The following is a 24,395-nucleotide window of genomic DNA, read 5'->3' as shown; positions in this document are numbered from 1 at the left end:
ATAGGCTACTGTACCAAATATTTACATTGATTTTCTCAGCTGTTCAGCTGTATCATACAAATAAATAGTTTAAAAAAAGCATACATTGTGATTTCTGGATTTTTAATTTTTTTTCCGAATGTATCTCTCACAGTGGACATAAACCTACGATGACAATTTCAGACCACTCCATAATTTCTAAGTGGGAGAACTTGCAAAATAGCAGGGTGTTCAAATACTTGTTTTACTCACTGTGTGTGTATATATATATATATATGTAAATATATGTGTATATATATATATATATGTAAATATATGTGTATATATATATATATATATATATATATATATATATATATATATATATATATATATATATATATATATATATATATATATATATATATATGTGTATATATATATATATATATTAGGGCTGTAATGATACACCAAACCCACGATTCGGTTCGTATCGCGATTTTTGACCCACGGTACGATAGAAACCTCGATATGGGGGGGATAAAACAGTTTTATTCTGTACAGTATTCTGTAGCCTATTTTGCCGTCAATACCATATATCTGTATGGTCAATAGGCTACTGCCGACGTTTTCTTTGCGGTACCAATAGGCAATATATATTTAACATGAAGTATAGGGCCTCCTGTACATCAATACCAACAGAAGCGCCGCGTCAGACACGCTTCTGATGTGCAAAGAAAGAGAAAATGCCACGCAGCCGCCCCGCGGATGACAAGCAACAGAAACGCCACGCTCACACCACGTTGCCAGCCGGTTGGGGAAGCTTCTTGAAACACTTACGGCAAATTGTGTGGGTCTTGTCAACTACACGATTGCCATCCTTGTTCTCCACCGGGTAGCTGAAATATTGCCATATTGCTGACTTAAAAGTTGGACCTGGACAGGAAGGATAATTCTGGGAGTTGGAAGGGGTGCGTCGCGATTCTGCCTCCTCACATCGCGATACAGGTTCGTGGACCTGCGTATTGCGATTTCGATTTCATATCGCATATCGTTACATATCGGGGGGGTGAAATTCTGTTTCATGCATACTGAGCTTTTTACACTGTTAAAGACTTGGATTCCCATCCTAAACATTGACAAAGTTTCAAAAACTAATGTTGGACGTTTGATGGAGTATTTCTGTGTCAAAAATACTCCTTCCGGTTTCTCACAAGTTTTGGAGAGTTTTTTTCGAGTATGGGTCTACTTGACGTTAATAGAGCGGAAGGTCATTGTATGGGCCGTACGGGCTCTTCTCCGGGTAGGGTGCGCGCACGCGCGTGACTAGAGCGAGAGAGAGGAAATGCACGCTGTAAACAGTCTCTCAGGTGCAGATCCAGTCCTCCGTGAAGACTTATGTTGCGCGCCGCGCTCCATTTTATTCCTATGGGTGACGTCGAGCGACTTCAACGCTTCAGCACAGCATTCCGGGAAGGCAGCGCTGCATTTGAACCGATTTGAACGCAGAAATGACGGGAAGCTTCACAACATCGTTTCAGTCGCGTCTCAAAGTGGATTTACACGCCACTGCTGTCAGGATTTTACCAAATCTTACCAAAGAAGTGTGTTTTTGACGGAGCGGTCCCAGCGATAAAGGTTCGGTCCTGCTTTGGAAGCAGCCGGTGAATAAAACTGCTTCAAATGTCTCTGCTATTGGCTACCTTCACATGAGTAAACATCAGTAAACGACACGATTGCGTGCTTCGTCATTCAAATGCGCTAACGGACTCCATTGTTGTTCTATGTATAACGTTACACTAGTCTGACGTGCAAAACCGTTTTGCTTGCTACCTCTAAGGTCTAGTCACATACAAAAGTCCATAAACCGAATCATGTCCTCATAAAATGCGAGTAAAGACACACAAAGGCCACTAAATACAGTACTTACCACAGAGACGGACGTCCTGATGTTGCTGTTTTTCCTGTTCAATTTATTTCAGCCTCAGATTTGATTCTGGATCATTATCTGTATTAGCTGAGATAGCATAGACCGTAAAAAAATATGGACGACTCGACATCATCCGTTTCCGCTTAGTAGATTTGAAGCTTTTAGGTAGCCTGCACGGCGCGGACATCTTGGGACCCAGTCTGCGCAGTAGCGATTTCGGGACCGGAGTTGCGCAGTAGAGCGCAGGAAGTATGTAGAAATGAAGAATGTAGAAATTAAAGCTAAAGCTCCAATCTGCTCCCAAAAATTTCCCAAAAAAAGGCTTGTGAGATAGCCATGGGTTTCTCCATGCTTGAGGACGTCACCGCTTTGTTCGCGATCGCCATTCTTTAGCTCCGCCCACATGATACGCCTCCAGGCGCTCGTTTTTTCCCGGAAAGCCTCGGTACAGCCGATATTTCTTTTATACATATAATAAAACGAAAGACTTTTCGGAGATATGAAGGATACAATACTACTCTATAGGTACTCAAGATTGACATGAGATTGACTGAAACTGAGTGTTTCACCTCCCCTTTAAAGTAATGTAAATTATGAAGTAAATAATTTTTGGGTGAACTATCCCTTTATACAGCACATTTTTATCAGTGTAATTTTTTCAATAGAGTTTGGTATTTTTCACAGTGCTTGGTGCGTTCTGGTATTGCCTTTTTAATGAAGGATGCTTTAGATTTTGGCCTAAAGAAGTTATCTTTGGATGGATGTGTGGAAACAAAGTGGACTTTTTTCATTATCGAAAAGATTTTCTCTCTAAACTTCATTATGCAGGTATGTAATAGGGTTTTGATTTGCTAAACTTTATTTACATGTCAAAAAGTATATTACATGAACATCCAAAATGAATGATGAATAAATAATGTCGCCAACATTTTGAGAACATTATTGGAAGAGCGTTTGTTCATAATGTGTAATAGAACCTTGCCAGAAAGTTAGCCAAAGTTCTGGGTACTCTGTTAGTTGGGTCACAATTAGTATATATATATATTTTTTGTGTGTGACAATTTTACATGTTTAAGTGCAATAGGCGGAGTCAGCAGTCTCATTAAATAAAACTGCATTTTGAATAAAATGAATTTTTTAATTGGTTTTGAACTAAACAAGCAGAGGAGAGAACCCCAGGTGTGCAGTTTAATGTTTTGGTGGAAATGTTTGATGTATGACAGAAATTCTAGTATACATTACTAATGCACTATTTGAATGACATAATAGCATGCTTTTGACTACTTTTTATCCTTGTGTGAGAACTTGGATGCTCATCTGAAGGTCTCCGGCCCTGCTTCAGATGCTCTGGGCTGTTATGGGGTGAGAGTGTGATTCTTATCTCCTCAAAGCAAGTTCCTACCCGCTTCAACATCCATCAACTGGGCTTGAGTCTCAAAAACAACATGTTAGCTCCTTCGGCACTGCAGCTTTAGACCTGTCCTTGCCTGCTCCAATAAATCGGCTCAACTCCATCCAACATCTTATTCCAGGACTTTAAGTTCTTGTCCAGTCCAATAGTATGACCCCGAACAGCAGCTCTGCATCAGTCTTTTGGCTCACACTTTTCATTATTTCACATTTGATCAATCGAAAGGTATTTCTGTCCTTCAGAACAGAAACCGAGGATATTAAGTACCCTAAATTTGAGTGTTTCATCATTTGCGATGTTTGCATTTCGCCTGAGGCTTTTGGAATGGAAAATAAGGCCATAAAGTCGTAAACTGCTTTCTTTCCCATTTTTGTCAAAGATTTATGGGACCAATCGTCAGCTGAGCGGTCACGGCCCGGCCAGTTACATATGGAAATGTGAGAGTAATAATGATTGTGTTTTTCTTTTATACACGTGGACGTTTGGACAACAGCCTTCTTCAAATGGATACATTTTACAGTGTTCCCATTCGCAACACAGCTCTGTGTTAGGTTAGGAGCTATGGGAGATTTGGAAGGGACAGAGCAATCTTTTAGCTGTCACACACTCTTTGAACACTTTGACTTCATTACTTTGAAAAGAACAGTTCTGGAGAGCTTTTATAGGGGGAAGAGCCCCCCGCCACCACAGTCGAGACCAGAGCAGGCTTGATCACATTCAATACTAGATCTAAACTGACTTGCAATATGCATGTTCAGAGGTTTGCTGGAAGATGCGTCTTTTTAAATAAAGGATCTGATCCTGACTGGCATCTTCTCTAAGCACCATGATTTTTAGGTGGTATTCATGTTTTTAGCACAAATGATTTACGATGAGTTGGACAAAAATGTCTGAATAAAATCGGTCTACCATTTCCAGTTTGTGAACAAAGGACTCTTGACAATGACAAAATTTTCTTTTAGAAGATGCATTATAAGGGTTCAAAATCCACCAGTATGGAGCAATGAGTTTGATGACATCACACTATTACGTTATACATTATATCAAGCTATTCTTACTTTATGACTCGCAGTTGCAAGTTTATATAGTGAATTGTGAGATGAAAAAGTTGCCAATTATAATTTATTTTTTTATTTTTTATTCATTGCCAGAAACAAGATCTGAGCGCATGGTCTGAAGCGCATGTCACAGGTGCACTTAGGGGTTTCCGAATCCACTTTTGCTAGTTTAAGGGGGTGATGAACTGAGAAATCAACTTTCCCTTGAGCTTTTGATATATAAAAGGTCATGATAATATAAGTTTCAGAGCTGAAAACGTACTTGTTAGTCAAAGAAAAGCTTTTATAGACACCAGGCCCAGAAAACGATTGTGTGCTTCATTCTTACGTCATAGTGCTACAAAACACGCCTCTACAGAATGCATTATTCAGTAGCCCCGCCCACTGACTCATGGAGCTGATCGGCTCGCGCTGGTCAACAACAATATACATGCAGAGGAAGATAGCAAGATATTACGCTATTCCTAGTTATGGAAGAACACAGTCGCTGCATAAGCTTCCTTCTGATCCTAATATTAGGAATGGGGAAGACATGTTCCCTTCATTTCACTGCGGAATCGTTTATAAACCAATCTCAGGTCGATGCTTGATTTGGATCCGACAGGAATGGTGCAACACACTTATGTGATTAAAATGTTTTTTTAATTTGTAATTGTATTGTATTGTTATAGATTGTTTTGTCTCTCTTGTATAGTCTCTCTCGACTTGACATTTGAACTCTGACATGGTTTGTGCTTATATCGAACGATCGTGCGGGCTATGTGTAATATAAAAATAATAGTCCAATCAATCGCGGGTGGATGATAAATAAATCTTTGTGTTTGTTTGATAAAGATGTTTACGAACCCTGTGATTGAGAAAATCATTCCGGTTGCCGCTTTCAAAACAATCTCTCCTCTCCCTCATTTGTAATGACAGGGGACTTAAGCTCATTAAATATAAGTAACATTTACAGATGAGGATATATCTACTGTTCTCTACATAGATCAGTGTATATAACCTGTAAAATGAACGATTAGTGAAAAACGTTATCAATGATTTTCATTATTCATTATTATCGTTTTTATCGATAACTTGTTGCAGCCCTACCTGTGTGTATAATAAGCAGTGTACGTGTGTTATGTATCCACCTATTGGCACATATTATTAACCCACCCTTTAAATAAAACAAATACTGTACTATTGACTTTAAACCAGGTTTTTGTTGGGCAATGGCACAATTGTTTTCACTTGCTTTAAAATAGCAATACACCAACACACCTTGTTTTTAGACCAGCACGTCCATTTCGAACAGATGGACGGGAATGTATCTGCCATTTACACATGGCGCTGGACATGAAAATGATAACTGCTTCAGGGTAAAACTAGCAAAAAACACTTGCGTCACGCCTGGCGTCGCATTGTGCTGGCGGTATGATAGGAACCATTGAATCTAAAAGGGGAATATATTAGACCATGGCTGTCTTAAGCTGTCAAATGCAGCTTTGCCGAGCTTAATGGCTCTGGCCGAGCTGTGATTAAACAAAACGCTTCATAACAAGCCTAACACATTTTAGATTATGGGAGACACTTCTGGTTTGGGGAAGCTCCATTCAAAAAGATTTTTCAAATCATAAGGTTATGCTACAAATAATCCCCATCCATCAGTTTGACTGAATGAGCTGTAACGTTTCGTTTCCATTTTCAGATGTCAGGAGAATAATGTAACACTTTGCATTTTATTGTGATTACAAGAATATCTATGGCAAGAGCTCTTTTCAGTCGCTGCATTCTTTTCTTTCGGATTATTTTCTTCTTCTTTGTATTCCGCTGTAACGGTATGAAAAAAGACAACATTTACTACACATTTGTGGTCTGCTCTACTGATTTTAATTTACAATATAGCCTAAGAATAATTCATTGAAATGCACTAAGAATATATTGGCTCTACAGGTTTGTTTTCACGGATGCTTTAAATTGTAATCGTCTCCCCTTTTCACTTCTAATCCCTGTCAGCAGTGTTTACTGGAATGTTTCTAATGCTGGTAAATAAAATATTTATTGCAAGACAAATTGACAGAAATCACTAATATTATCACTCATTGTTCCAGTTAATGAACGTTTTTGATTAAGGTTAATAAAGACATATTAATATTATACAGTGGTATTTAACATGTCTGTAAAATTGCTTCAGAAATAATCAAGCTTTTGGTGTTATTCCATGTGTTTTAGCTTGTACACTTTAAAATGTTTCAATTTTTTAATGTTTGATGAAGGATGAGTAGAATGTCATCTCATCAGGGCTTTTTTAATTGTAGTATATTCAAGGGGACACATGAAACTTCTTACAGACTTCTTTCAAAAATCTGACTTTTCCATGTTTATGTGCTATAATCGGGTCCCTGGTGCATCTACCAACCCAGAAAACGTGAAAAAGGACAACCCAGTTACTTTGTTTTGGTAAGCCTTTTCTGCAAGCATGTAAAAAAACGAGTCGCTTGGATTTCTCTCCCCTTCTGACAGAGGAAGGAGATCTATAATACAGGTCCTTCTAAAAAAATTAGCATATTGTGATAAAGTTCATTATTTTCCATAATGTAATGGTAAAAATTAAACTTTCATATATTTTAGATTTATTGCACACCAACTGAAATATTTCAGGTCTTTTATTGTTTTAATACTGATGATTTTGGCATACAGCTCATGAAAACCCAAAATTCCTATCTCAAAAAATTTGCATATTTCATCCTACCAATAAAAGAAAAGTGTTTTTAATACAAAAAAAGTCAACATTCAAATAATTATGTTCAGTTATGCACTCAATACTTGGTGGGGAATCCTTTTGCAGAAATGACTGCTTCAATGCGGCGTGGCATGGAGGCGATCAGCCTGTGGCACTGCTGAGGTGTTATGGAGGCCCAGGATGCTTCGATAGTGGCCTTAAGCTCATCGAGAGTGTTGGGTCTTGTGTCTCTCAACTTTCTCTTCACAATATCCCACAGATTCTCTATGGGGTTCAGGTCAGGAGAGTTGGCAGGCCAATTGGAGCACAGTAATACCATGGTCAGTAAACCATTTACCAGTGGTTTTGGCACTGTGAGCAGGTGTCAGGTCGTGCTGAAAAACAAAATCTTCATCTCCATAAATCTTTTCAGCAGATGCAAGCATGAAGTGCTCCAAAATCTCCTGATAGCTAGCTGAATTGACCCTGCCCTTGATAAAACACAGTGGACCAACACCAGCAGCTGACATGGCACCCCAGACCATCACTGACTGTGGGTACTTGACACTGGACTTCAGGCATTTTGGCATTTCCTTCTCCCCAGTCTTCCTTCAGACTCTGGCACCTTGATTTCTGAATGACATGCAAAATTTGCTTTCATCCGAAACAAGTACGTTGGACCACTGAGCAACAGTCCAGTGCTGCTTCTCTGTAGCCCAAAGTGGCTTGACCTGGGGAATGCGGCACCTGTAGCCCATTTCCTGCACACGCCTCTTCACGGTGGCTCTGGATGTTTCTACTCCAAACTCAGTCCACTGCTTCCGCAGGTCCCCCAAAGTCTGGAATCGGTCCTTCTCCACAATCTTCCTTAGGGTCCGGTCACCTCTTCTCGTTGTGCAGCGTTTTTTGCCACACTTTTTCCTTCCCACAGACTTCCCAATGAGATGCCTTGATACAGCACTCTGGGAACAGCCTATTCGTTCAGAAATTTCTTTCAGTGTCTTACCCTCTCGCTTGAGGGTGTCAATGATGGCCTTCTGGACAGGGTCGGGTCGGCAGTCTTACCCATGATTGCGGTTTTGAGTAATGAACCAGGATGGGAGTTTTTAAAAGCCTCAGGAATCTTTTCAGGTGTTTAGAGTTAATTAGTTGATTCAGATGATTAGGTTAATAGCTCGTTTAGAGAAACTTTTCATGATATGCTAATTTTTTTATAGATTTTTTGTGAATTTTGGGTTTTCATGAGCTGTATGCCAAAATCATCAGTATTAAAACAATAAAAGACCTGAAATATTTCAGTTGGTGTGCAATGAATCTAAATATATGAAAGTTTAATTTTTATCATTACATTATGGAAAATAATTAACTTTATCACAATATGCTAATTTTTTGAGAAGGACCTGTAATATTATCGCCCCTTAATCTGCATGTTTCCACCCATGCCGCTGACATTCTGTTCCGCATTATCCTCATAACAAGGGAGTGAGAGTGTTTACGGACAAGACACACTTCTTGTACTCTGTATTCAGCTCTTACAGTGATTTGGAGTGAAAACAGAAACTTCATTTTTTGTGTGATGAAAAATAAACTTTATAGCACTCATCAGTAAAGTTTTGCCCATCATTCGGATAGGGTGTCCTACAACATGCTTGTACTAATAGTGGATAAAAGCAAGATGGCAACATAAGTTAAAATGTCATTAAACTAAACTATACCTGTGTAACGAACCCATAGCTGAAGGCTGATTAGAATCCATGTTGCAGAGGGACTTTATTGCCAAAGAGTAAGGAACAGATATAACAACCCAAAATGACAGGCAAGGACGTGATCAAAGTACAGGCAGGGTTCAGAAACTCAGTCGGCAGGTAGACAGCAAGCAAACTCCAAACGGTAGTCAAGGGGAAAATCCAGTTAACAGGCAAACAGGTCAAAACAGTAGAAAAGACAGATGACAATGGTAAACGCTTGGGAAGGCAGAATAAACTGGCAATACTTCACAATGAGTTCAATGAAGCACATGGCTTTTAAAGCTACAAACAGGAAGTGAGGCTACAGACAGGAAGTGTCACTACAACTCTGGTGATGGCTCACTCTGTTGGAGGGATGAACTGTTCAGGGTCCGAGGTGTTACAACCTGTCTCCATGCAGCATACATTATCTGGCTTTGTAGGCATTGTTGTCCGAGTCCTGTTCGAACTGAATTCCGTTAGTTTCTGGCATGTTCTGTTGTTGTTGCAGACGCTATTGAAGCTCCACCTCTTCTCGAAAGAACAGGCAAGGAGCACCAGGTCATTTGCATTTAAAAGGATATACACAAAAACTGTATTTTTTTGCTCACCCCAAAAAAGAGCTCCTACAGGCATTTTTAACAGGCTATAAAACATGATCTGTGGGTTATTTTGAGCTAAAACTCCACATACACTCTAGGGACATGAGATTTATTTTACATCTTGTAAAAAGGGAGATAATATGTCCCCATTAAAAAGGCATCTGAAATGTGCAATTTAGTGTCGTCAAAAATATAGATTTTTCGATGTCAAATATATATATATATATTTTTTGCAGAATAGATACAAAAGACCAGCTGCTCGTTCTCCGAGTGACACACAAACCCGCCTCTCCTCACTCACTCACTCATTTAATTTCCTTTAGATTATATTTTCGTATTATATGGCTCGGGATTGCACATTTTGCACATAATTACTTAACTGAGTGGTTTTCGTGACTTTTTGCACTTAAATTGTTAAATACACACACAATAATGTCAAAATGATAGTCTTGGCGAGTATTCAAGTATATGCAGTCAGTTATGTTTTAAGTGAACATAAACAGATGAGAAAGAAAACACACGTGTAACAGTATAATGGATTCGTGCGTCACGTCTTAAAACAACTGCAGCCTAATAAACCTGCTGCCAAAATTCTGAGATAATATTAAAAATATCTATATGGCAGTTTTTTCCCATGGTACCAATGTCAAAATTGTGGCCAGTGGAAATGCTGTGTGGCTAGTAACTTTGGAAAACTGTTAGTTTTTTTTTACTTTTACTTTTACATTTTTATTTTATTTTAGTAATGCAAAACTTTTTTATTTTCATCTCATTTAATTTTGCTACTTGTTACTTTGTTAACCAACCATTTTTAGTTTTAGATTTGTTCTAAAATTGTGAAAAATGAGGCCTGTGTGAAGAATGTGAAATGTCAAGGTAAATGTGGAACATTTGCACGTTGCTTAAAATAAAGCTATACTTTTTATCAATTTTTTTTTTAAAATTAATTATTATATTTTTTTTTTGAAGGCTCCATACTGTATACACTAATCATGGAAAAATAAAAAATTACTTCACCTCAAATTCCGTCGCTTTTCATTAAAAGCGAGTTCTTGCCCTCTGGTCGCTTTATTCCGTCAGCGTGGGATCTTCAAAGCCGACAGGGATTTAGATTGCAGTTGATCTATAGTGTTTTGTTCCACATGCGCTCTGGTCTGGAGGATATCACTGCATATTGACATTTTTATTTATCAGGAGCAAATGTCTTGGCTGTGTGTGACTCCTGCGTCATATTTCCACTGGCAAATGAGGGTTAATGAGATGATCGGCTGCTTAGGTTTGTAGGGTAAAGGTTAGCATTAGGGTTGCCTCAGGGCTCAAATTAAAGCACATCATGGGTAATGTTCACCAGAAAAATCATTTAAGACTGTACCCAACCTCAGGGTTCGTTTCCTGTCCACAAACCAGAGCTTCTCAGACTTTCTCAAAGCTTTTATCAAAACCTCATGACGTTGCCGTCAATCATCCAGAGATCATTTAAAATCATAATTATGCAGGCCTACAATTTTGTCCTGCATAATATCTATCTACCATCATATAATTCATGGCATATTTGCTTATGTTTGACACTGTGGTGTTCATTTCTTTGCTTTGCATTGCAGATAATTTCCTATGAAAGGGAAACTTGTTTCTAAAAGCTGGAAGTTGGAAAAGGGGCGACTTCATGTGCTTTGCTTTTTGAGTTTCCCTGGGGGGAATGCGGTGTCTCCGTTCTCTGACCTGTTTGCCAAAGGCTTCCGAAACAATGAGCAATTTATCTTCTACCTCATCTTTCCATGCTTTTAAGATTTGGGTGGTAGTGTGAAATAAACCAGAACAAAGCAAACAGTCAAGAAGTTGTTATACAACGATTACAGTACTAAACTTTTTGTTGGTTTAAGGGCCAAGTGCATGGTGCACGTTTTGTTTGTCCAGATTTATTTATTTATTTATTTATTTATTTATTTATTTATTTATTTATTTATTTATTTATTTATTTATTTATTTATTTATTTATTTATTTTTAATTTTTTTTAATTTTAATTTTTTTTATTTATTCTTTTAAAAATACTTTAAAAAGGCAGTTTACTTATTATTTACACGCACTGTATAGATGAATATCCTGATATCATAATGAAGAATAAAGCCTGTTTAATAAGAAATAAGCTGTTTAAAATACATAAACTCAGTGAAGCTGATTTTTGGAAAACGTTTGTCATGTGGTGCAGCAAAAAAGAAGTCCTAAAACAGGAAATTACTACACAGAGGTCAAGGTTTAATACATCTCTTAAAATATCAGGTAGTTTTATCAGAAAATGTTGTTGTCATATAGTGCGACTCACCCTAAAAACATAATTCTTATTTATTTTAACAAATTTTATTTGTAAAATTACTTTTTACTTTTTTAAATGTTTTAAAAAAACATTTTAATAAATAAAAAAATATATATTAAGATGTGTACACGTGTATTTAAGTGTAAGGAAATTATAACTTTTTAAATGGATGGTTATACCACAGTAATTAAGTTGAGACTTTTCATATACATGAATTAATGAATGTGGTCTAACCAATCAAAAAGTAGCTGAAACCTGTGAACATTACTGTTGTGCAAAAAAAAAAAAAAAGTTTATATTCTGCTTTTATTAAATGTAGGCTACTATTGATCTTATATAGTACCAAACTGAACTGAACGACAGCTTCAGTGATAACAAAAAGAGCACTGCTTTCTTGTTTTCTGTGTAATTCAGTCACAATTTAAAGAAAAGTTTTTGTTTCTCATGAGACTTTGTGACTTCCTACTGATTGTTCCATATATTAAGGAGTGGAAATTGCTAACAAGTCAATAAGTGCTAATCTGCAGCCATCTACTGGTTATAGTGCAATTGTTTATGTTGTTAAATTTTTTTAATAAAAGTGCTTGAAATAAAAATAAAAATAAAAGTGCACCTTTAAACCTTTAGTTTTAAAATCATCGGTTATTATTGATTATTATCCATCATTGGATAATATTTTGAGCTTTAAAGTGCTGGGAAAAACTGTGAATTTTTTCAAGTGCTTGAGTTTCACTCTCAAAAGGTTGTACAAAGTCTGTAGCGATTCCTAACACCCCCACAGCTTCAGTCTTATAGCTCATCCTGGGTGGACATTTCATTTAATAACACAGCCATTTTGATTTAGATGCTGGTTATTGCTGATGATCGCATATATTTTTCATATACATCTGCTTATGAGATAGCTTGTTTCTGTTTCTTCTGAAACAAGCTATCTCTATCAAGCTATCGCTGTTTGATCTGATAGCTGGTTCATAACAGAGAATTCTGCGCTGAACGAATCCTGCAGTATCTCACAGTAGCAATTTTATTAATTCTGTTGTGAATTCAAACGTTTTTTCACTGGATCTCCCAGCAGTGTTTAGTAATGGTGTCACGTGATGGAGATCGACCAGTGTATGATCTCGTGCTGCGCTGTCTATTGCTCCGAGTAGTGTTGCGTGATATACCGGTATAGAAAAGTATTGCGATACCCTGCTATTACAAACGGTAAGATATGGAATTTTATTGGTACTGGTATTTTAAGGAGGACAGCGCTAATATGACAGCAGGGGTCAGGACGTGTGTGCAGAGCTCTGCTTCCACCATTCATTAAACATTGGAAATAGAAGAGTTAAATATATAAGTTCAGCGCATGACAAAGGAAGCAACAGAAATTTGCGGGCATAAGAAGAAAAAGTGCGGCGTGGGCAGGACGTGCTCGTGCTGCCGGACTCTGACCTGAAGCGCGCGCACACGCCTTCCAGACAACATGCGATCGCGATTCAGTTTTTTTGCGGATTATTTTTTGGGTTTGAATGGTCAAACATATGTAAAAATGCACGGTCTGGCGAGTATTCAGGTAAACACAGTCGAATATGTCTTTAGTGAATGTGTACAGCTGAGTTAATTAGACCCCTGGAGGTCTTAAGCCAGATCTAATATTAGTTAAATTATTATTAATATTTTTTTTACTGTGGTATCAAATTAGTATCGGTATATTGAGGTATTTTAGTCTGATATCGTATTGAAGTCATAATTTTGGTATCGTGACAACACTAGCTCCGAGCTGACAAATGGTCTGCGCACGGATGGAGTTCACTGCATTTATTCACTGTGAGCTGATCGCATTAGCAAAGTATGCACTTCTCTTTACACAGCACAAACAGACTAGCCTAGAAATCTAGACGCACCCTAACGGCAGCAAATCTAATCTGCCGCGAGTGTCGTCTAGCAACTCTCAGTACACTTCTGAGCTGTAAACGCCAAACTCTGGTCGGGCCAATCACATCGTGTATAGAGTCGGTGGGCGGGGCTTAACATAATAACGGCTGAGTTGCGCTTGCTTGCTTCTAGTAAACACAGAAACTTGCGAATGGTAGTCTTTCGAATCAGCTTTGACCGCGACTCTGGAAGACTTGGAGTTTAGCTTTTCTCTGAGAAAAGAACAAAGAACGGCACTGAAGTCATTCTTAAGAAGGCAAGATGTGTTCGGAGTTTAGCCGACCGGATAAGGTGAATGTTTAATCTATCAACGAGCTCCGCTTCATGTTGCTCTGTTTGGTTGTAGCGATATCCTATCGCGTGCAGAGGGAGTTTGAAAGACAACCGTTTATCCCGCCCCTCGGATTAAGCCCTGTCAATGGTGAGTTCCCAGACCAAACATCTTGATGTGGGTCTGACTTGTCAGGCTACAAACAGACAGTCTTTTGTGATTTAATAAGGACACAAAGCCTTATCGCATTTTTGATTTCAGTTTGTTTGACAGCAATGGTGCAAAACACGGCATTAAATACCTTTTATGTTATTATTATGCCAGAGTCTAGTTAATGAATGGGAAGCATTAAAATATATTTGTGGTGGTCAATGCTGATATTGTGGCGGGATGCCACAAATAAATCATTGTATGGGAAACACTGGTGTATATTTTAATATAGTTTATAGACCCTTGACAGAAAGCAATGTGAGGGAGAGATTAACCAGATAGCCCCATGAGCTGGGACTCTGGTCGACTGAAGCACAACAGTTTCGCTTAAAACATTTTTCAAAATCCATATGAAACAGACAATTTGGCACATGCATTTAAACTATATTTTTTAAAAGGATGTTTCATTATCTTTACTTTGGACACTCCTATTCATAATTGCCTCTTAAATATCTCAATTAGACATTTAAAGAGTTACTTTTAAGTCGATCAAATATGGTTTGGCTGGGATTCAGCCATTATTGGAACTGAAGGAGTTTTTTCTTTGTGAGAGAAGAGAATAAGGTAGTGTTCCAGAGACCCTCCTCTGTCACACACTGGAAAATAATCACATTTGATCCATCCAGTTCCTCAAATGTAAGTAAAGCTATTTTCTTTCTCATCCAAATATAACAGATGTCTTACAGTCCGGACACACGCACAATTGTTGAATGTTTTTTTGGGGGGTGGTGGCTGGATTATGCCGATCTGTCTCATAAAGGCCACGGTCGGGCCAGTTTGGGGAGCCCTACTGTCCACGCCAGGGCTTAGAGGTGTTGACGCGGGCCACGGCCCCCCAAACAAGCCACTGGCACTGGTCAGGCTGTGAAAGACGGTCTGTTTGGTTGCTATCTCCATCCTTCAACACCACCCCATCAATCCTACTAGAGCTAGGCCATCCCTACAGAGACAGAGGCCCTCTTTGTCTGCCAGCTGATGGGCTGAGGCCCCCGGCCCCGCTCTTACACCCGCTCTTAGTGACAACCACCTGAAAGAATCGGCTCCTTGCAGACTGAGACCTCAACGGCTTTATCTGCCTCAAACTTCAAGTCACTTTTAGGGCCATGTGATGCGAAAAACGTCAATTCAATGACATTTGACCATTTTATTTGATACTGTCTTATCATAATGCAGAAACTCTAAAGTCTTCATGACAAAATAAAGTTTGGGTTAATTTAAACAAAATAAATTGAAATTTGGGAGAAAATAAAACAGTACACTTCACAAACCCAACATGGCAGCGAGACACATGCACAATAGAGAACATGAATCACGAAGGGCTTCTGTAGGAGACTCTGAAAACAGATCTGTATGTAGGAGTTCCATGTTAAACTCCAAAGGATGTGCTGGCCTATCACATTTCTTTTATTATTAATGGCTCCAACAGGGATCCATAACTTTGATCCACACTTCACACAATAATAGGGCTTAGGATTTTTGTGGTTTCCAGTATTCCAAGGCAAACACTTGGTTGAAGTGGAAATCACACACTTGCTGTATTCAACTCTCTTGTTCTTATTCGCCAGTGGACATTGGAGTAGAAGATCACGGCATCTTCCTGCCACGGGGCCCAGATGTTTTTGCGGACTTTTGAGTCTGGGGTTTAGGATGCGGTTTATGGCTGAGAGGTCCACACACATGCAGGGTTTTGACCGTTCAACTCCTGGTGTGTGATGTTGTGTTCAAGACTTCATAGTGCTGTTGTTAGTTCTCTGAACACTTGCCTCAATCCTAGACAGATTTATTGGGTGCTTTTGACAAAAAATAAACTTGGAAGCGAAGCGTTTTTTTCTCCCAGCCATCTACTTGTCAGTTTCTTTGAGAAACTTCAAAAATGTAAAACACGGAATTATTAGAAGATGTAGTATAAAGAAGGTAGAGTTAATATTCACCATATTTTTCAAACTTGAATTTAAAGGGGTGATGCATTGAGAAATCAATGTTCCCTTGAGCTTTTGATATATAAAACGTCATGATAATATAAGATGATCCTCTAAGTTTCAGAGCTGAGAACTTCCTTGTTAGTAAAAGAAAAGCTTTTATAGACACCAGGCCCAGAAAACGATTGTGTGCTTCATTCCTAAGTCATAGCAATACAAAACACGCCTCTACAGAACGTGTAAATTCTGTAGCCTTGCCCATGTTCCAATAAACGTGTGGAAGAAGATAGCAAGATATTGTGGAAGAACACAGTCGCTGCATAAGCTCGCTTCGGATCATAATATTAGGAATGTGTGATACCTCATTTATTTTTAATGAAGGGTCAGCTCATGTGGGGAAGACTGTACGTATGTTTGCTTCATTTCACTGCGGAATCGCTTGTAAACAAATCTCAAGTGCTGGATTTGCAGACACAATGTTGTGCCTTCTATATTGGTTCTAACAGCAATTGTTCAACAAACCTATGTGAGTAAAATGTCTTTTTTTATATGTAATAGTACTAGTCCCGGGGCTGTACAAGATGGGCTACCAAAACGTACGCCTGCCGGCAGAAATTCTTTCTTGATCTGGGTGTGCACGTGTGTGTGTGTTAGCGCGCGGTTCGTGCTTAGGCTGGGGACACACTGCAAGCTTGCCGTAAGCATCTGGGCTGTGTGTCGATTTTTATTTCGGCTCCCATGTTAAAGGGTTGGAGCTTGCAAACAGAAACGCCACGCTCACAGTGTGTCTCCGCCATTATATCGACTGATCGTGCGGGCCATGTAATGCAATTGCGGGACGATGAGAAATAAATCATTGTGTTTGTTCAAAATAATCTCTCCCTCATGTGAACTGAACTGACAGGGGCTATGAAAGCGGAGCTGAAGCTTAATGTGCTAAATATGCAAATTTTCTCCAATCCTAGCCGTGATCGTTTACTTCCAAATCTCCAGTGCGTCACGCCCATCAAAACCCAGCGTTCAGAAGAGAGCCTTAAAACCAGAGAAAAATAAAAAATAAAAATCCAGTCTATGATTCTATATTACTCAGTACTTTCTTAGGTAGGTACACTGTAAATACACATGCTGTAGAATAAAGTGCAACCTTCATCCGAATCATTCGTATCAGATTTATATTTACGTAGCAGACCACTTCGAATCCTTCTTGGCTCATCAGTCTGCGGCCCACAGTTTAAGAACTTCCAAACTAGGTTCATGCTACTTGTTTCTAAGCTCTTTTTAGACTCGGCTGAAGTCAAAACCAGAACCGCTGAACCCTTTCCTATGACTCTGTGATCAGTTCACTGGAGGGCAGTTCTGTTTTTATGCGTTATTGTAGGTCTTCCATAGGTCTCGCTGCTTTTGGCTTCAGCCAATTGAGTTGTTTCAAAAGGGACACCCTCTGTGGCTATTCTTTCATTAGTTTCCTTTTCCTCTTTCTGTTTTTAGGCCTGGCTGTTTGGCCCTCTACTATTCAGGCATTCGCATAAGTTGTCTGTTTGGAAGTTAAAAGCCAGCAGGAAAAAAACAAAACAACTTTCACCTTTTCTCAGCTAGCCTTTTAATAGGCATTTGTCCATACTCTGCAGTTCAAAATCGTTTGGCTCGTTGGTTTTTCTTTACGACTGCATTAAAAGCAGCGAGAAAGGGGAGTTTATTGTTTCAGTCTGTTTACTTTGATTATTTATGATTAATTTTGCATGTGTCTTGGTCCAGCCCTCAGGTTTGGAAAGTGTGGTGTCATTTGCGTCTGGATTTTAGCTTGGCCTGCTGGCTTCTTGGAGATATGTCGGGCTTACCGCAGAAAGCTCCACAATTTGGTTTTTGGGGGATTCTGCTTTTGTCAGTGAGATTAATATGTCATTGGCCAGAGCTGATTCATGCTGCTTGTTTGCATTGGAGAAGCTGTTTGGAAGCTGTCAAATTCTTCTTCATCTGTATTATTCTAAGAAATGTTGCTTGAAGCAAAAAATGCTTTCTCACAGATGAAGATCTTTCAGATGTCTACAGTGGGATGAAATAACAGATGTATAGACGTACGATTGAGAACTTTCTGACATGTTGTCAAAGTGATTTAGAAAGACACATGTTTGGAAATTATACCCCACAGGTGATTTGATGTGGTGATGTGCAGCAAATTATTGAGATGAAACACCATGGGTCATGTCCTTTGTTTCATTGGCTAATGTTCAGAACTTAATTTGAAGTTAGTATGCAGATATGTTAGGTGCTCTGTCTGGCTAATGACAGATGCAGGGGACTAATTTCCTGTTGTCACTTTTGTTATTATTTTGGGGATTCATTTGGTGACAGGTGTCAGAAATGGTACACTTCAGCTTATATACAGTTGAAAAAAAAGTATGTGAATCCCTTGCAGAATCTATGAAGAATTTTATCAAAATAAGAGATCATACAAAATGCATGTTACTTTTTATTTAGTACTGTCCTAAATAAGAATTTTGATATAACATTTTTTTATATAATCAACAGGACAAAAAATTGCTGAATTTGTTAAAAGGACCCCATCCAAAAGTGTATGAAACATTGATTCTCAAAACTGTGTGTCGCTCCCTGGATGATCCACGGCTGTTTTTGTTGATGTTGTGATTGTCATTCTTGAGTACCTTGTTTGTTCTGAACAGTTAAACTGGCCATTGCTCTTCAGAAAAATACTTCAGGTCCTGCAAATTCTTCAAATTTCCAGCTTTGTTTGCTTATCTGAACCCTTTCCAGCACTGACTATGAATTTTAGATCCATCTTTTCACACTGAGGACCACGGAGGGTCTCAAACACAACCATTAAAAAAGTTTCAAGCATTCGCTGATGCTCCAGGAGGAAACACGATGCTTTAAGAGCTGGAGGGTGAACACTTTTTCAGGATGATGTAAATTTGTTTTTAATTTTGTTTAAATCTATATCTTTTTTTTTTCATTTAGTACTGCCCTTCGGAAGCAACAGAAGATACTTGCATTTCTGTATGATCTCTTATTTTGTTCAAATTCACATTTTCACAGATTCAGCAAGTGGTTCACATACTTTTTCGTGCGACTGTATATAGGACAGTTTATTCTGGTTCTCAAATCTGATTGGCTGAGTGCCTTTTCCAGCCATGTGATATTTCCCTAGTATCAGCACTGGGGCCGTTTCAAATGTGCTAATCTCATTGGTCGGCCAGTTTTTAACGCACAACGTCAAAACAAAAAAAATAACCCAAGGCTTTTTTTTATTTTTATGACACGTTTATGCCTGCTGTTTTGAACATCAGTATGCACACTCACATTGGCGCAAGCCACAAATCCTTAAACGCGCGAAAAAATTGTCCCGGTGTGAATAGGCCTTTACACATAAGCTTTACAATTGAATCAAACTGAAACAAAGCACTAATATATTTGCTTGATCAGCCATACAATGCTAAATTATTTATTTACCACCAACACTTTTTGCAGAACACAATCCTTGTTCCCTGCATTTCCCTGACCATTTTCTCCTCAATCTTTTTTTTTCTCCTTTTCGCTGCAAATCAGCGCACAGGTGATTTGGATCACAAGCTTCTGCACATTTGAGTCTGTTAAGCTATAATTTCTACGAAAATTGTACGAGAACTCCAGTCTCACACACGTGCAATCTAGCGCCATTTCCTTATCACGTCTCGTGTGCTTGCTTGAAACATGCTTTGTGGAAAAGAGAGAGTTGTCGCCGATTGGAGTCATGCAGTGCGAAACCCTTTGTGACCGAGCCACTGAATGCTACCCCAGATAGTCATACAGAGTGAAAAGAGCAGTGATTCAACTACTAAAAAACTACAAAATCGCTCAGTGTGAACTCGGCGTTAGGCAATACCAAAGGTCTAAGATCATAAAAGCAGACTTCAACTAAGCAATGCATTTATAGGTATTCATTTTAGAGAATAGATTAATTTTAATTCAGACTCTCTACACTTTGAACACGTGACAGTGATTTACAAGGGACATGACTGAAACACAAACCTTTGAGTAACTATAGAGCACAGAGAGGAAAATCTGAGGTTGGGTAAACACAGTTTAATCTCGCATATAAAAGGCCATGCTCATTTTGAGCCAGATCCGTCTTAGGCTGCACCAGTGCTTTTTTTTCTTTTCTTTTTTTTTACTGACGGTCATCTGCTTTTCAAATGCACAAATTAAGGGCTCAGCGTGACTAATGATATGGGTTTTATTTCCAGTTTAAGAGAATTTGTGAGTATAGAAGGAACATAGAGCATTTTATATGTTTGCCTTGCATGGGTTAATGTTTGAGTTTAAGGGAAAGTATCTTCAACTTCCAGCATGATGGATTTGATTGCTATCCATTGAACATCAAGAAAAAATAGGAGGGACACAATTGATACATTTTAGTTTTGTGGTTTTGTTGTGATTTGTGTTGTTTTTTTGTTTTTGCATTTTGTTAGCCTGACAAGCCAGACCCACATCAAGATGTTGGGTCTTGGAACACACCGTTGGCAGGGCTCAATCTGAGGGTTGGGATAAATGGTGGTCTTTCAAATTCCCTCTGCACACAATAGGATAGAGCTACAACCACAGCATCGATGAAGGTGAAGTGGAGTTAGTTGACAGATTAAACTTTTGCCAACAGAGAATAGCATAGAATACATCATCCTTTTTTAAGAATGATTTCAGTGCCATTCTTTGTTCTTTTCTCAAAGAAAAGCTTAACTCCAAGTCTTCCAGATTCGCAGCCAAAGCCGATTTGAAAGACCGTTTGTTCGCCAGATTCTTTGTTTTCAAGTAGCACACGGAACCATCGCAACTCTGCCATTATGTTAACCCCGTCCACCGTCTCTATACACGATGTGATTGGCCTAACTAGAGTTTGGCCTTTTCAGCTCGCAAGCCAACAGAGAGTTGCTAGAGTACCCTGGCTGCAAATTAGATTTGCTGCCGCCATGGTGCATCTAGATTTCTAGACTAGCATTTTGTTGCTTTAAATACACAATATGTAATTTTTCGCCACTAGAGGTTGCTTATTATTCAAAACAAAGCTTGATGATGCTAGTAATGAGCGTGGGATCATGGGAGTTGTCGTCTTCACCTCTACAGCTGATGAAAAGCAATGAACCATTGAACCTATTTCGATTTGAATTTAGTGTCAATTCATATGTAGTGTATAGCTTACTGTAGAGAAAAAATGAGTTTGTCGTAGCACTATTTTAAACGTTTCTTGGGTCAAATTATATGTGCTTGAATTCATTAATATTCATTTGTGTGTGCTTATATGTATCATTATTCAATATTGGGATGCTAAGTCCTAATATGATGCATAAGTTATTAACATTTTAAAATTTCACAATTAAAGAAATCTAGTGTTTGATCATATCTAAATATTTATTAAAATGCAAGACTTCAAATTTTGAAATTTAGTGATTCATAGAAAATTTTAATCTAAAAATCATTTTGTGCGTTTCATGACTCGTTTGCTCTTATCAAAGTAAACTTGTTGAACTTAATTGCATCATTGCTTGATAAGTTGCCAATAATTGACATCCTGTCCTCTGTTTTAGTTAGCCTAGCAATGAACAACAGTGGATTAGTTTGCGTTTGGCCATATTTTTACAAGAACGTTATTTGCAGTTTACACATAGATTAATCATACTTCTCTACTTAATACGCCACGTTTTAATATGCAATGCTACTTTAATACGTTTTGATTGATGTACTGCAAATGAAACGCATCATACATTGGCATCTGCAGGCAATCTTCAAAATGCTAGGGCATGCACAAACCTCATTACCCTACAAGTACTCAAATCAGTCAACCTCTCTCTGGTTCTAGAGATCTTACATGTTCATGTGGGCTTGGGAGCGATACCAGACAAGTCAAGATTTTTTCAGAATTTGGCAGAAGTTAAGAGTGGAAGCAAAGAGTCTTGCCGCAGCCAGCAGGGGCTTAGTGGAGCAAATCTTTCCATTTCTATTATATCTGAAAGTTGTTTTCCTGTTGAGCGGTGAATAATGAAAGTTCATGACATTACACGTGCCGTGGCGTTGGGGGAATACTTAAAAAAGAGCGGTGAGAGTCTCGCCGAACAAGAGCTCAACAGGGAAAACAGCCACAGAAGCAGCACAACCCTTGTCCAATTTGAGTCCCCATTTTCCCGCCAAAAAAGTGTCTTGGTCTGAGGAGAAGCTGTTGCTCATTCAATTAGCCTACGTGTTCCACTTGTGCTTTCCAAGGGTCATGCTGGCCTGGCTTCCAAGTCCAGTGGGATTGTGTGTATCAGACGTTTCCATAAGGAAGAGCGGTTGGAGGTAAGGTATGAATGTGCATATCATAGCAACCCAGATTTTGCCATTTGTGGTGTCTCATATATGCAGGTTCAACTGAAACTGGTCTCAGTGCTTTATTCTCTCAATTCGGACGACTACGCCAAGGACGCACAATGGAGTAACGTTCTGCCGCACTGCCAAATGCTAATCAGTAATAACAATGAGACATTGATGGATGTGTGTAGTGTATATCAGCAGGTGTTTCTTTGTGAGTCCAGCACATATGGTTACAAAAAGCCAAAGAAATGGTTTTAAAGTGCAACACTAAAGTGTTTTAAGTGTTCAAATGGACCTATAAAATCTGACAAGCAGTGTTTTGGTTATGAAGGAACCATTTTTTTGCGCCAAGTGAAGAAAATCTAGTAAATGAACGAATTTCGTGAGTGAACGAATCTTGTAAGTGACTGGATCTTTTAAGTGAACGGATCTCTCAGGTGAAAGATCTTGTAGGTGAATGAATCTTGTAAGTGAGCAGACTTTTTAATTGAACGGATTTCTTAGGTGAAATGATCTTGTAAGTGAACAGATCTTGTAGGTGAATGAATCTTAAAAAAGATAGTTGATCTTTTAAGTGAACAGATCTTGTAAGTGAATGGGTCTTGTAAATGAACAGATCTTGTAAGTGAATGGATCTTGTAAATGAACGGATCTTGTAAGTGAATGGATCTTATTAATGAACAGATCTTTTAAGTGAATGGATCTTGTAAATGAACGGATCTTGTAAGTGAATGGATCTTGTAAGTGAATGGATCTTGTAAATGAACGGATCTTGTAAGTGAATGGATCTTGTAAATGAACGGATCTTGTAAGTGAATGGATCTTGTAAATGAACGGATCTTGTAAGTGAATGGATCTTGTAAATGAACGGATCTTGTAAGTGAATGGATCTTGTAAATGAACGGATCTTGTAAGTGAATGGATCTTGTAAATGAACGGATCTTGTAAGTGAATGGATCATGTAAACGAATGGATTGTGTAATTAAATTAATATTTTAAGTGAACTGATCTCTTAGGTGAATGGATCTTCTAGAACACATCTTCTAAGCGAATTAGGGCTGCATGATTAATCAAAATCAAGCCGCAATCACTATTTGATTATGTGAAAAAGACTGAGTTTGACTCACTTATAAATGAAAAATCAATACGCGTCAAATATTGTCACAAACTAGTGTTGTGGAGAATTCATAAACCTGTTCAACAAGAGACAACGTTTAATGACATGTTTTAACTTCATATCAGTTAAGTGTTGGGTTTAGCGTTATTTTATAGTATACAGTGATGAAGTCTGTGTCAGTCAGCACTGCATTATGATATACTTTATTATTATGAAAAACCCTAGACGGCTTGAAGAACCTAAATACATCATATTTCGCTGCAGTCGTCTTTATTGTCGTCATGTTTAATCAAAACGTTTCTATTTTCTGTTTAGCCTACAGTGTTCGCTTCACATTAGGGATTTCCTGAAAACGATTACTACTCTGAGGCAAATGTGGCGTTTCCGCTCGAGGGCGCCCCCTCTGGCTCAGGGGGCGGCAGTGGCTCAGTGGTTCATGTAGATTGTCTACAAACCGAAAGGTTGGTGGTTCGATCCCCGGTTCCACCTGACCAAGTGTCGAGGTGCCCTTGAGCAAGACACCTAACCCCAGCTGCTCCCGACGAGCTGGATGGCGCCTTACATGGCAGACACCGCCGTCGGTGTGTGAATGGGTGAATGTGAGGCAAAAATGTAAAGCGCTTTGGATGGCCATAGGGTCTGTTAAAAGCGCTATATAAATGCAGTCCATTTACCATTTACAATTCAGTATGAATGAATCTTTTGGGTAAAAAATAAGAAAAATAATACTTCTTTGAATACATTTAAAGGACAATCCATGTTTTTCTTCAATGTACATGAGTTTTCTTTGCCTACAGTGGCTCATATTATACGAGGCTCATATTTCATATTAAAGATATAGACGTAGACTTAATGATTGTATACTAATAAATAATGATTGTAGACTAAAAAACACAGATTTTTATAATAATATGTGTTTG

General features: G+C 38.5%; 1 protein-coding gene across 4 annotated transcripts in view; it reads left to right on the top strand.

The window, feature by feature from the left end:
• Window positions 1-24,395, top strand: part of LOC137064956 (zinc finger protein 469) — a 419,911-nt gene that overhangs the window by 116,513 nt on the left and 279,003 nt on the right. The gene's annotated exons all lie outside the window — the stretch shown is intronic.

Source organism: Pseudorasbora parva, chromosome 25 (genome assembly GCF_024679245.1).
Source record: "Pseudorasbora parva isolate DD20220531a chromosome 25, ASM2467924v1, whole genome shotgun sequence".
Taxonomy (NCBI): Eukaryota; Metazoa; Chordata; class Actinopteri; order Cypriniformes; family Gobionidae; genus Pseudorasbora; species Pseudorasbora parva.
Note: the sequence above shows the minus strand (reverse complement) of the source record. Positions and strands in the feature narration are given on the sequence as shown.